Consider the following 11907-nt stretch of genomic DNA (forward strand, 5'->3'; position numbering starts at 1 on the left):
ACATAAAAGCTATTATAAAAAAAATAAATAAATAATGCAAGCACTCAGATGAACACTTCACAAAGGTTTTAACTTCTTAATCCCAAACAGACTACTCCTGAAATAAGGCTTGCAACAGGCCCAGCTGACTAAAGTCATAAAAGACAACCTTGCAATCAAAAGGCTATTAGCAGAGAACATTTTAGTTGTATAAAAAAACCCTCCAAACAAATAAATAATTCTGCTCCCTTGGCATTCCCAGAGTTTCTTGGGAAGAGGTGTCCCACTGACACTCACCTCTCAGCTCTCCAGTAGCAGAAAGAGAATTTCAAATTTCGCATCCATTCCGCAGAGCTGGGAAGATGCTTTTTAGAATTGACATTCCTAGAGAAGTATCAGTTAATTACTAAATCCTCCTTAATGGAATGATTAACATCCTTCCAGCAAACAGGGATCTGATGATTTAACGTTTTACAGCACGTTTCATTACAGAACCGGTAAAGTATTTAATACCACTCCCCTCTCATCTGCTGCGACCACTCATTTCTGTATAGCCAGCTACATTTTTCACTTCTGCAGAGCAGCCTCAGATACACAAAACACTGCATGACTTTATTCTGCTGCGACCAGGGACCGACCTCCAGATAGGAACCAGCATAAGCACTGGTGGCTGCAGCACCAGGGAAATCAAGGTATGAGGCAGCACGGAGCAACAAGCCTGGAACAACTTCATCAGCATCCCAGGAACACCGTGTCGCTGCGGAACAGGGGCAGCCACTTCAAAGGGAAGCGGGGAGGGATGTTTGAATCCTGGCTCAGACAGCTCCTGAATCCCTGAGAAACCCCGGTTGCCTGTTTGGCAAGAACAAAAGTCCTTTCAGGGCTCCACCGCTTGCTGCAATCAAGCCCAGGCTCAGGCATTAATTCTGTGGGCAAGCATTTCACAGGAAGGGGAATTCGGCATCGATTTTTGTGATCAGCTGCTTAACGGCTGCTCTGAACACACCAGCAGTTCCCCCTCACCATTTTATCTTCCTTTATCACAAGCTTTTTAATAGAGACATGACATTCTGCTTACTGCTGGGCTCTCTCTATTTATCTCTCTCTTAACAACACTTTGACATCATCAGCTCCACTATCTGTATCAGCAATAGTGCATGTCCGGTCACATAAAACCAGAGAGGGCTTCCCGAGATGCCTTGGGAACTCTGACTACTCCAGTTTACTGATGTGTTAATATGCCCAATCCACTAATTAATGAACAAACAGCTTAGGCGAGGAGCTGGGGGAGGGACACTAACACGAAGACTGCAGAGAGCCCAAGGAAAGACACTTGACCCTAATTGTTAGCAACAAGATGACAAGACAGATCGGGAAGCACAGCTAAAACTCGGATCCAACATGAAAGGAAATGTCTGGCGAAGAGGGGAAAGCTAACGATGCCGTTAGAGGCTCCAGCCAACCTGCCGAACTGTGCCACCTTCTGTCGGGCTGCTAGTGCTCAGCATCGGAGCACCCAGCCCAGCCAGGACTCCCCAACAGCCATGGCACCAAGCTCCTACCCCACCCTTCTTTTCCATGCCTAAATCCACACCCTCCTCCTCTGACCCCAAGGATCCAAGGAATGTACAACCTTGTCAAGGAGAGCTAGGAGTTTGCCCTGATGCTTTTTTGGTGATAAGAAAGCACAGCTCATCCTGCACCTTCCTGGCAAAACCACCTGCTCTAGGCCATGTGCAGCATCCCAGGGGGCAGCTTTCAAGAAGGACCAAAGTACAGCCGACGTTTCAGCCAGACACAGGTTTATCCGGGACAAATATTCCTCATCTTGAAAGCGGCCTAGACCACGTACCACAAAGGAGATGCACGAGCAAGGAGAGTCCTGTGCAGCAAGTGCACACACCAGCACGCCAGGAAATGCTTCCATATGGATTTCAAACATACAGAAGAAAAAGATCATAAATAAGCACTTTCTACCTGAAAAAAAAAATAAAATCAATTAAATCAGGAGACTCTGCAGCACCATGCTCTGGGCCAGACATCCAGCCCTGCCACACTGCAAATACATCACATTACACACAGAGCCTGGTTCTCAGGGTCTCGTTGAATTAACAGCAGCACTAAACTAACTTCTGGAGGAAATGGGCACTTCTAATAAAAACACAACAGTGACAAGTATTGTAAAGAGAGAGCGATTAGCAGTAAACAACGCACTGGAGAATCACCCAAATAAAATGTTCTGGGTATTTATTTGTGTTGCTTTCCAAGACCACTGAAACTGAGTGGGAAACTGAGAGGAAAAAAACCCACAAAGTAGTTTCAGAGCAGCACTCCCAGAAACACTGTAGCCTACCAGATCTATGTAAATATTTTATGATATGGGTTCCATTTCAGTAGATCTGTCAAGATATTTACAAGGCTTGACAGTATTTCTGTCTTTAATTAAATTTTCACACACATACTTTAATGTAATTTAAATAGATTATTAGTTGTCAGAATATAGTATAAATTTTGTTTACGATTTAGTTACTTTAAGCACTCACGTTGAGGAAACTCATTTAACCCCCTGACTGAGCAGCACTAAGTGTTGAGATGAGACTTCCAAAGAGCCTCTGCTGCCCTTTGCACTCTCGCAATAATCTTAAATTACTACAACTTAATTGCAATTTCAAGGCACTAAAATGGAGATGTTTTAAAAACAGCACCGGGAGGGTCAAAGAGAGGAGAAAAATTATTTAGTCCTCTTCAGGTACCAGATGCTTCTAGGGGAGAAACTGATTTTGCCCATGCTCTTCTCTTTCTTTGCTCATTTTCCATAGGATACTCGTCTTCATTTTCAATACAGCGCTGAACAAAAAAGTTATCAAGATTATTCTGGATACTTGCCACAGACAAACAGCCATTAGACATAAGCCTGTTCACTTGCATGCATGGAAGAGATCGGTGCCAGGAGAATAGAAAGACAAAACCCTAGAGCATATTTGCAAAGAAGACTGCACGCGAACAGAGCCAGCAGCTTTCTCTGACTTGGTAGCTTCAATGCTGAAGTAAGGGGGGGGCAAAAAAGAGCACATGTTAACACACTCCAGACATCCCAACCAACAAATATCTGATCTCCTAAAAATAGCACAGCTGATGCCTCTACAGCCCAAAATACAATATTTTAAATTGAAAGGCTACAGAGTTCTCACAATTAAGTTTTTCTTCTAATGACTGCATGATTTATACCATCCTATTTTTCTTCCTCCCCTCTCTGTACACTGGCATCACCTTGTTACCTATGGCAGCTGCAATTCCCAATGCACGGCGAGCTGCGGGAATCCAACGGCACGGTAGCTTGTGAGAGTAGCAGGCTGTGAGCGGTGCTCTTGCCAGTGCAAAAGCAAGCAGCTCTAGCAAACACAAGATCTTCTTCGGTTCTTAGTGCAACGAGACATTTTGCAAGGATTTGGCCAACAGCAAACAATCAGAGTCACGATTTAAACACCGCTGTGCTTTAGCCCGGCCAAGCACTTACGTGTGTCCTCAGTGGTATGAAGTCAAGGGCTCCCAGCCTGGCCATACCCTCTTCTAAGCATTTCAGTAAAGTTTGGTTGCCAGGACCTCTAAGAACAGTTGCAAAGACGCTGCTGATCTCTAGTGCATGACGTTTAGAAATTCCACTTAGCAAATGCTTTCTGGCTCCTGTTGCGTATCATATCTCTGCTGAACTGCTCGCCAGGTGTGAAAACATGCTACTGTACGTGGAGGGGGGGTTGGAAAGCAAAAGTTTCAGTGATACGAGTTAGTGACACAGATCAGGAGCCAAAGCCAAAGGCAGCGACAGCAGCAGAAGCCCCATTTGATGCCAGCGTGCTCTGGATCAGGCCCTGAATAGCTAGGGCAGCTGACTGCACCCTGAACTCGCCTTTGGGGACACGGGGACTGTGCCATACCCACAAGCCAGCAGGCTGTATTTTCAGGGCAGAGTGCCACCCGTGTCATCCGTGCCCCCGATCACACCCTGGTCCACACCTCCAGTTGCCATCCCCTTCCCACCCTGTCTTCCCAGAGGAGGTTTGCAGGGAAAAGCTCCGGGAAGAGACTTGATAGCAAGGCTCATTTGAGGAATAATTACAATGCACTATTTAATTCTAATGTAAGCTTAAATACCAACAGCAAACAAACCGCTCGTGCACCCGAGCTGCCTGACTACTGCAGGGCTCGATCCTGCTCCCCCCCTAAATGGGAATCCCCAGCAAATCTTCCCCCCCGGGTGCTGTGTCCATGCACACACTCATGCTGTGTGGATGCACTTGGGAAGGCAGGGAAGGCCTGGAGAAATGCTGTGCCTCCAGAGAGAAACCAGCTACCTGTGAAAATCTCACTACATCTCCTCCAGCCCTGTCTCAGCTGCATAAAAATACTTCAGCTCAGTGCCTTGAAGTTGCAATTAAATTGTAGTAATTTAAGATTATCACAAGAGCAAAGGGCAGTAGCAGCTCTTCAGCAGACTCCTCTCACCACTTAATGCTACTCAGTCTTGGGGTTAAATGAGCTTCTTTAGTATAAGTACCTTAAAGCAAGTGAATCATAAACAAAATTTATACTATTTTCTGACAGCATATAATCTATTTAAATTTATTAAAGCTTCTCAGAGAAAATTTAAGGGGACAGAAATATCATTATGCCCTATAAATAACTGGACAGCCTTGCAGAAATAAACTGTATTTCACATACACATCCTACATATGTGTGTGTGTATGTTATTTGATATACAAACAGATGCTCAACAGATATTTCAACCAAAGAAATTACATTATCCACTTCAATCTCTCACCATAAATGACCACAAGCAGGACGAATACTCAATGCTCAGCTGCATTCCATAAATTTGCCTTTTTACTACCAGCTTTTTCCCTAATTTTTACAATGCCATGAAGCAGGAATCATTCTGGAGCTGCAAATGTTTACATTATATCATACCAAGGATGATAATGCAAATTTTAGCTCTTAAAAAAAGGTCACCCACTCTAAGAGTAAAGCATATTGCAGCATATGCTGCGCAATAATGCCCAGTGAATAACTCTCTGCTCAACTTTCCTGCTCCTTCTTCTCACCAGAACAAAAACTAGCTGTGGTATGATCACTGGTGGAACTGATTTAAGCAGAAAATGTTTATAGACGTTAAAAACCATTACACATTACCCAAAATGTCTTAACAGCATACATGTGCACGTTTAACACACATACTTTTTATTGTCTAATTAAAGTATGTACCATAAAAAAATCCACAGGCTTTATAATACGTTATGCAGGATGGTTATGAAACCTTACCTTATACAAAAGTATAAAGTACTTATTGTGCACTGCGTGATCTGCACTGCTAATTAAAGAAATACTTATGCAGAAAGGTTTGGGATTTCTTAATTCTTCAGTAGATGTGCACTCGGTCTGCCTCCTGATTAATATACATTAGGGTATGTTAAAGCCTTTCCCTCTGATTATTTTTTGTTTAATAGATATTTCCATTCTTTTGGAATACTCAAAAGAACTGAAAGAGGGGGCACATTTGGAGAGTTTGCAGTGAAGTGTTTGAATACAAACACAAAAGTGTCAAGCAACAAAAATAACCTAACTCTCACTGGTTAACTTTGATTAATACTTAAATCCTAAATGCTTACTGAAGTAAAAACCAAGGATCTGTTAATAGTCTTTACTACTATTTCCACTTAAAAGCTACAGAGTAACAGGGTGTCTCTGAAAGAGCCATAGAGACAAGTTACACACAGCTTTGCAAAAATCCTCGCATATCAAAATTAAGGTGTCCCTGAGTGGTTAGCAATACGCTTGAAGGAAAGACACCACAAGTTTTGTAAACTCTAGGAAAGCAGTCATACAACATACAATGCTTAATCACAGCCAAACTCCTCTATTACACATCAGCACAGCACTTAGAGAGGGAAACAAAGAGGGGGAAAAAAAAATAATAATCCACGTGTCCTTACAATTCAGAGATCCAGAAATAAAATTTGAATTCCACTGAACTTTTATGGTTTCCAAGCTTAGACTACGAAAACATCCTCTCCTTTGCAACTCTGGACAGCATAACAAAATCAAACCCTAAGTCTCTCTGAGAGTGTACACAACGCACTCCAAAGCACTATGACTCAAAGGGGAAAAAAAATAAATAATCACCCCAAACTTAAACCTCATGCACACAAAAAAAAATTAACTTTGCAATCAAAATCACAAGCAAAGAGAAAGCCTCGTTGGAAATAGCAGTTATTTTTCTGAGAGTTATCCTTTGGTTTCACAACAAAGATCAGCATTTGTAATGGTCCATTTCTGCATAAGTGAACATATAGCCTTGCTGCCTGATCGAATAGTCCAGAGCTTTCAGTGAGGCAGCTCCTGACAACAGCCCAGCAGCAGCTTTGTTTGATCTCTCCTGCCTTCCTTAATCTGGGTTGTCAAGGTTCACTTGTTGGAGGCTGTTTACTTTACTTTTTCCAGAAAAAAAAAAAAAAAGAAGAAGAAAAAAAAAAAGTGATTTTTTTTTTCTGTCTCATACAATGACTAATCCAAAGACTAAGGGGGAAGAATGCTGCCAATGCAAGATGTTAAAGCTACAATACCTTTTTGCAATGAGATTTTTTAGCCGACACCTTTTGAATGGTAACTAGTGAAGAGCTTCCTCCCCCAGCGCCCTGGTCCATTCAGTATGGTTGTGAGATAGTTCAAATAAAATGTGCAGTGGAAAAGACACTGGAACCAGCAGCCCCGATTTCTCCCCTTCTTCCCCCAAATCTAGCTGTAAAGACGCCTCTCCTCCACCCGCTTCTCTGAGAACTTGAATTATTTCAAGCTCTCTCAAACTTAAAGTAGGAGATTCTCAACGCTAAGAGCAACTGTACAAATAACACTAACTCCAGTGAAATGCCTTTTTCCCTCCCCCCAAAATATTAGAGCAAACTGTGGATTAACAGCACAAGCAGCAAGTCGCTTCGACGACATCCTTGAAACTTCTAATTAAGAAGCTGTCATTAAGTGACACCAGCATTTGGCCAAAGCAGGTAAAAACGCCACGTTCAGAAAAACTACAAGGAAAGGAAACGCCGTTTCGAGACTTCTTTTAATATTTATCACCATCCAGCACCCTAGAAATCAGCAAGCTACGCTGTTGTCGCCGACACGCTACAAGCAGCACCCGAACGTTACTCACTCAAAGAACAGTTACTAAAAATGAAACCTTCAAACTTCTGAGTACAGAAGTTAGGCTCCAGCTTCTCTACAGAAGCAGCGCTGGGAGCGCTGGCAAGCGGCGGATACCTCGGCTAAGTACGGGAAGACTGAGCGCTGCTGCTGCTGCCTCTGCCGCAGCCTTTGGGGGAAATCGGGGGGTGGGGGAGAGTGTGGAAAGGAGAAGGGAGAGAAAAAAATAACAAAGTAATCTTGCTTGGTTTGATTCACTCAAAAACAAAAGCACGCAATCAAAATCATTAACAGCAGACTCGCAGGAGGAAGGCTCGCTAAAATAAGAGGCGCTCCGCAGCCTGACTAGCGATGCTCTCCGCGCCGGGGCCGCCCGATTAATTAATAGTTGCGCGGGTTGGGGAGGGGAGGCCGCTGAGACCCGCGCACCACTCCGCGCCCCGCCGCCGGCTTCATGTCTCCTTTTTTTTCTTAAGGACAAACTTAAAAAAAAAAAAAATCCAAAAACAAGAAACCAAACCCCAAACCCGTGGGGCGGGGGGAGGAAAGAGGCGCGGACACGCCGCTCGGGACCCGCCTGCAGCGCGCAGCCTCCCCGGGATGTGCGGCGACACGCGGAGCTGCGCGGAGCGGCAGGTGCGCGGGGTGGCCACTACTTACCGGGCAGCGGCGGCAGCCCCCGGCTCCGCGGCGCGCAGCAAGCCGCGGCTCCGTCCCGAGGGTCTGCGCGGAGGGGACAGGGATGCGCACGTGAGAGATGCGCGGTCCGCACCCGCGCAGCGAGAAGTTGCGGCGGGCTGGGAGGCGCGGATGTTTATTCAAACACTTCGTCTCCAGAAAAAAAAAAAAAAAAAAAAAAAAAGAGGAGGGGGGATGGGAGCAGCGGGCTCCAGGGAGCTGAAGTGGGGGAGGATGCGCTGCGCGGAGCTCCGCGCCTGCGGAAGAGACTGCGCGGGCGGAAAGCCGCAACAGGTGCCAGGGGGGTAGGGGGAACGGGGCAGGCAGGCCCAGCGCGGGGGGAGCACGGGGGTTCGGGGAACGGGGGGCTGGGGGGGACGGCCCCGCCACAACTTCTTGCCCCGAGTGTTGAAGTTGGGGCGTGCACGCCCCTCGAGCGGAGGGGACCCGGCGCAAAACAGAGAGAGCGCGGAAGGGGAAGACGGGGGGGGGGTGGGGGGAGGGGAGCAGGGGGCTCCGCATCACACTCTGCACGGAGGGTGCGCGCAAAGCGGAGCTGGGGATGGGGGGGGGGGGGGGGGGGGAAGTTTCTAAAGTGGGCGGGGAGGGGGTGCGGGCAGAGGGGGGTCCGCACCCGCGCACCGCTGCGCCCCCCCTCACTTCCCCGGTACCGGGAAGAGGGGAGGCGGGAGGAGGGAGCCGGGCACGTGGGGCCGGCGGCGGGGAGGGGGTGGGAGGAAAAGTGCAACAGCCCCGGAGGAGCGGGGAAAGTGTCGGGGGGGCGCCGGACTCACCCGCAGGACTCGGCCTGCCGCTGCCCAGCACGGCGCAGCCCCGGCGCGGGCGGGCGGTGCGGAGCGGCTCGGGGCTGCCTCTCCGTCCCGTCCCTCCCCTCCCGTCCCTCCGGCACGCCGAGCCCGGGCGGCGCGGCGGCGTGCTCCGCCGCTCGGTAAATAACAATAGAGCCCTCCGCTCGGCGCCGCGCCCGCGGGGCCCCGCACGCCGGCCCCGCCGCGCCCCCGCCCCGCTGCCGCCGCCGCCCCGCGTCCCCCCCTTCCCCGCCCCGCGCAGCTCCGCTCCCACACCCGCCCGCCCGGGCGGGCCGGGGGCGGCCGACAACACCCCCGCGGAGGGAGATGTTGTTATTTTTTGCTGTTGTCAGTCTCTGACGTCACATCCACCTGCTGGGTAAACAAGGCTCGGTGCAAGGGAAAAATACTAATAAAAAAATATAAAATAATAAAAGACGAGGGGGGGAAGCGCGGAGGAGGAGTGGGTTAAAGAGTGGGACCTCCGCCAGCGCGCAACTCCGCGGAGGACCAGCTGTGGGTGTTGGGGGGATGTTGGGGGGCGGAAGGGGGGGGGGGGGCGGGGCAGCCCCGCGGGGAAGTGAAAGTGGCCGCAGAGCGCCCAGCGCATCGCTGCGCCCCCCGGCGGAGAGTGCAGCGAGGGGGCAGGAGGGTCGGGACAGCCCCGTCAGTGGAGGGCAGCGCTGAACCTCCCACCCCCACCCCCAACAACTTTTCCGCGGCATACCACAGGGGGCTGGGGGATATCAGGCCAGCAGAAGACCTCGCAAGGTCTTCCGCTGATGCCCGCGGAGCCCGCCTTACCTGCGCGGAGCGGCGAGGCGGGCGCACCCTGCGCTCTCCTCCCGCAGCACAAGTGGCTGTTGGCGCAAACACTGCTTAGAAACACTGCGCGGGTGCGCTGCGGCGTGCACCAGCCGCTGAACGGGAGTGCCCGGCCCTGAAGACCGGGCTGAGCGTGGCGCCCATCTGCAGGGGATGCCTCGGCCCCGGCCGCAGCTTGAACCGCGGGTCTCACCCCCGTGGGTGGGTGCGCGGAGCTGCCCGGCGAAGCGGCAGCGCTCCCGGCAGCGCCGTCGGAGCTCCGGTGGAGGGACGGTGGTGGGATCAGGGGCAGCGTCCGCGGGGAGAAGTCGAGCGGAGGTGAGAGCCGGGACTACCCGGGTCCCTCCAGCCCCGCGGATCCGACACTCGGGCACCGGAAAGTTTAACATCACCGGCATCCTCAGTGTCGAGCAACTGGAGGTCGAGGCGAGTCCCTTGGCGGCAGTCCGACAGCGCGGGGGTTGCGCGGGTAGGAGAGGACATTAGCAGGGAGCATCCTACCCTCCCACAGCATCGCACCCCGCTCCAGGAGGCCGGGACGGCAGCGAGAGAAACAGGGGCCTGTCCGTCGGCGGACATCCCAAGGGGATGGAGCTCTCCCTGCCCGTAGTCAGCGGGCTGCCGCGGAGTTTTCCTGCGGGACACACTTCGGGGATAAACTTCCACCCGCCGGGAACCGAACCCGATTTTCATCCCCTCTTTTGTTGTTTTGTTGGGTTTTTCGCGATCGTGTTTGTATCCCCCCAGGACTGACACGGAGCTTCTGGGCTTGAAGGGAAAGCTCGTTTTAGACATGGTTAAAAGGGATAGGGGACAGAGAGCCCCTCCCGCGGACAGCACAGCGATCCGTGGAGCCCTGTGCCCGGGCCCATCCCCGTCCCGGCCGCCCCGGAGGCTGCGGTGAGTAGGGCCGGGCCCGAGGCGCCACCTCTTGGCGGAACCGTACCATCGGCGGGGGAACGGCTCTGGCAGCAATTAACACCTTAAATTACAGTAATGGCGAGGTACTTATGCCTAATTCATTATATTTTAAATAATTAAGGGGGGAGGGAGGAATAGCTGCAAATAAATATTTGCGAAGATGATGCTTGTGGTACTTTAAGAGTAATGATCTTCGCAGGCTGCTGGAGAGGCAGGTGAGGCAGCGCTTCTGCATCCTCCCAGTTAACACCAGGATTTGTGGGACTGGGAGGGACCAGCAGCTTCACAAAAAATTTACCATCATCTTAACTTCTGTGGTTTAAATTTTTGGGTTCAGTAGGAAGAACAAAGAGATGAACCTATTATAACATATTTTTTTTTAATGCTACTGTTGTATTGGTTCTACATTTTATCCTGAAATAAACCTTTACTGGAAACTTCTCCATCTCCTGTTTTGAACTTCCCTAATCTAACCCAGTACACCAGCGCTGTAAAACATGATTAATTCCACAGACAATACCAGCGGTGGGACTTCTTTCTCCCCCTCCGCCAATGTAGCTGTTAATTGTACTTGAATTGTTTACTGCTGTATTGTTTTACAAGTGCCTGGAGAAAGATGCTTGATATTCCCACCACCAGCAGAACCATCCCAAGAGCAAACCCTTGGCAGATTTTGGCAAGGGTGTACATGGGCTACAACTACAGCTTGTTAGCTTAAATAAATAAATAAATAAAAATGATGAAGGTGATGACGCCTCTGTAATTATAGGTGTTACTTGTTTGAAAGTCAGAATGTTTTCCAAGCTACTGTAACACCACACCTCTGCTGTCCCAGGAGCCAGGCCTCGGAGTCCTTTCTGCTTTAGTCACTGGTTTATAAGGCTTTGTAGAGCACATCACCAACTACACGGCTGGTTCCTGGGCTGCTTCACACTCCTGCATGGGTGCAAAGCCCATCAGGCATCAAAAGTTCAGATACATAGCTCTCAGTGCAAGAAAGAGACGGACCTTCTGGAGAGGAGACCATAAATACGATCAGCGCATTGGAACAACCCTGCTGTGAGGACAGGCTAAGAGAGTTGTGTTGTTTATCCTGGAGAAGAGAAGGCTCCAGAGACACCTTATTGTAGTCTTTCAATACTTAAAACCTGAAAGAAAGATGGAGACAGATTTTTTAGCAGGGTCTGTTGTGATGAGATGAGGGGTGATGGGTATAAACTAAAAGAGAAGAGATTTAGTTTAGATAGAAGGGAGAACTCTGAGGGTGGTGAAACGTTGTGCCAGGTTGCCCAGAGAGGTGGTAGATGCCCCATCCCTGGAAACATTCTTGGTCAGGTTCGACAGGGCTGTGAGCACCCTACTTTAGTAGAAGATGTCCCTGCTCAGTGTAGGGAGTTGGACTAGTTGAGCTTTAAAGGTCCCTTCCAGCTCAAAGCAGTATGTGATTATATATGAAGGGGGGAAAAAAGAGCTGGTGGACATACTAAAGAGAAATACACAT

The 11907-nt window shown here is 49.5% G+C and overlaps 1 protein-coding gene across 4 annotated transcripts in view; it reads right to left on the reverse strand.

Annotated features, from left to right (window-relative positions):
* The window catches only part of FOXP1 (forkhead box P1), a 399727-nt gene extending 391015 nt beyond the window's left edge, over positions 1 to 8712 (reverse strand). For 2 of the 4 annotated variants that reach the window (XM_054161354.1, XM_054161309.1), the window contains exon 1: positions 8646 to 8711. The gene's annotated coding sequence lies outside the window, so the exon portion shown is untranslated. Of the gene's footprint in view, positions 1 to 7833; positions 7971 to 8645 lie in introns of those variants that run through there. The other 2 variants (XM_054161346.1, XM_054161316.1) reach the window with 2 other exon arrangements.
* Between the last annotated feature and the right edge of the window lie 3195 nt (positions 8713 to 11907).

Source organism: Dryobates pubescens, chromosome 1 (genome assembly GCF_014839835.1).
Source record: "Dryobates pubescens isolate bDryPub1 chromosome 1, bDryPub1.pri, whole genome shotgun sequence".
NCBI classification, from domain to species: Eukaryota; Metazoa; Chordata; class Aves; order Piciformes; family Picidae; genus Dryobates; species Dryobates pubescens.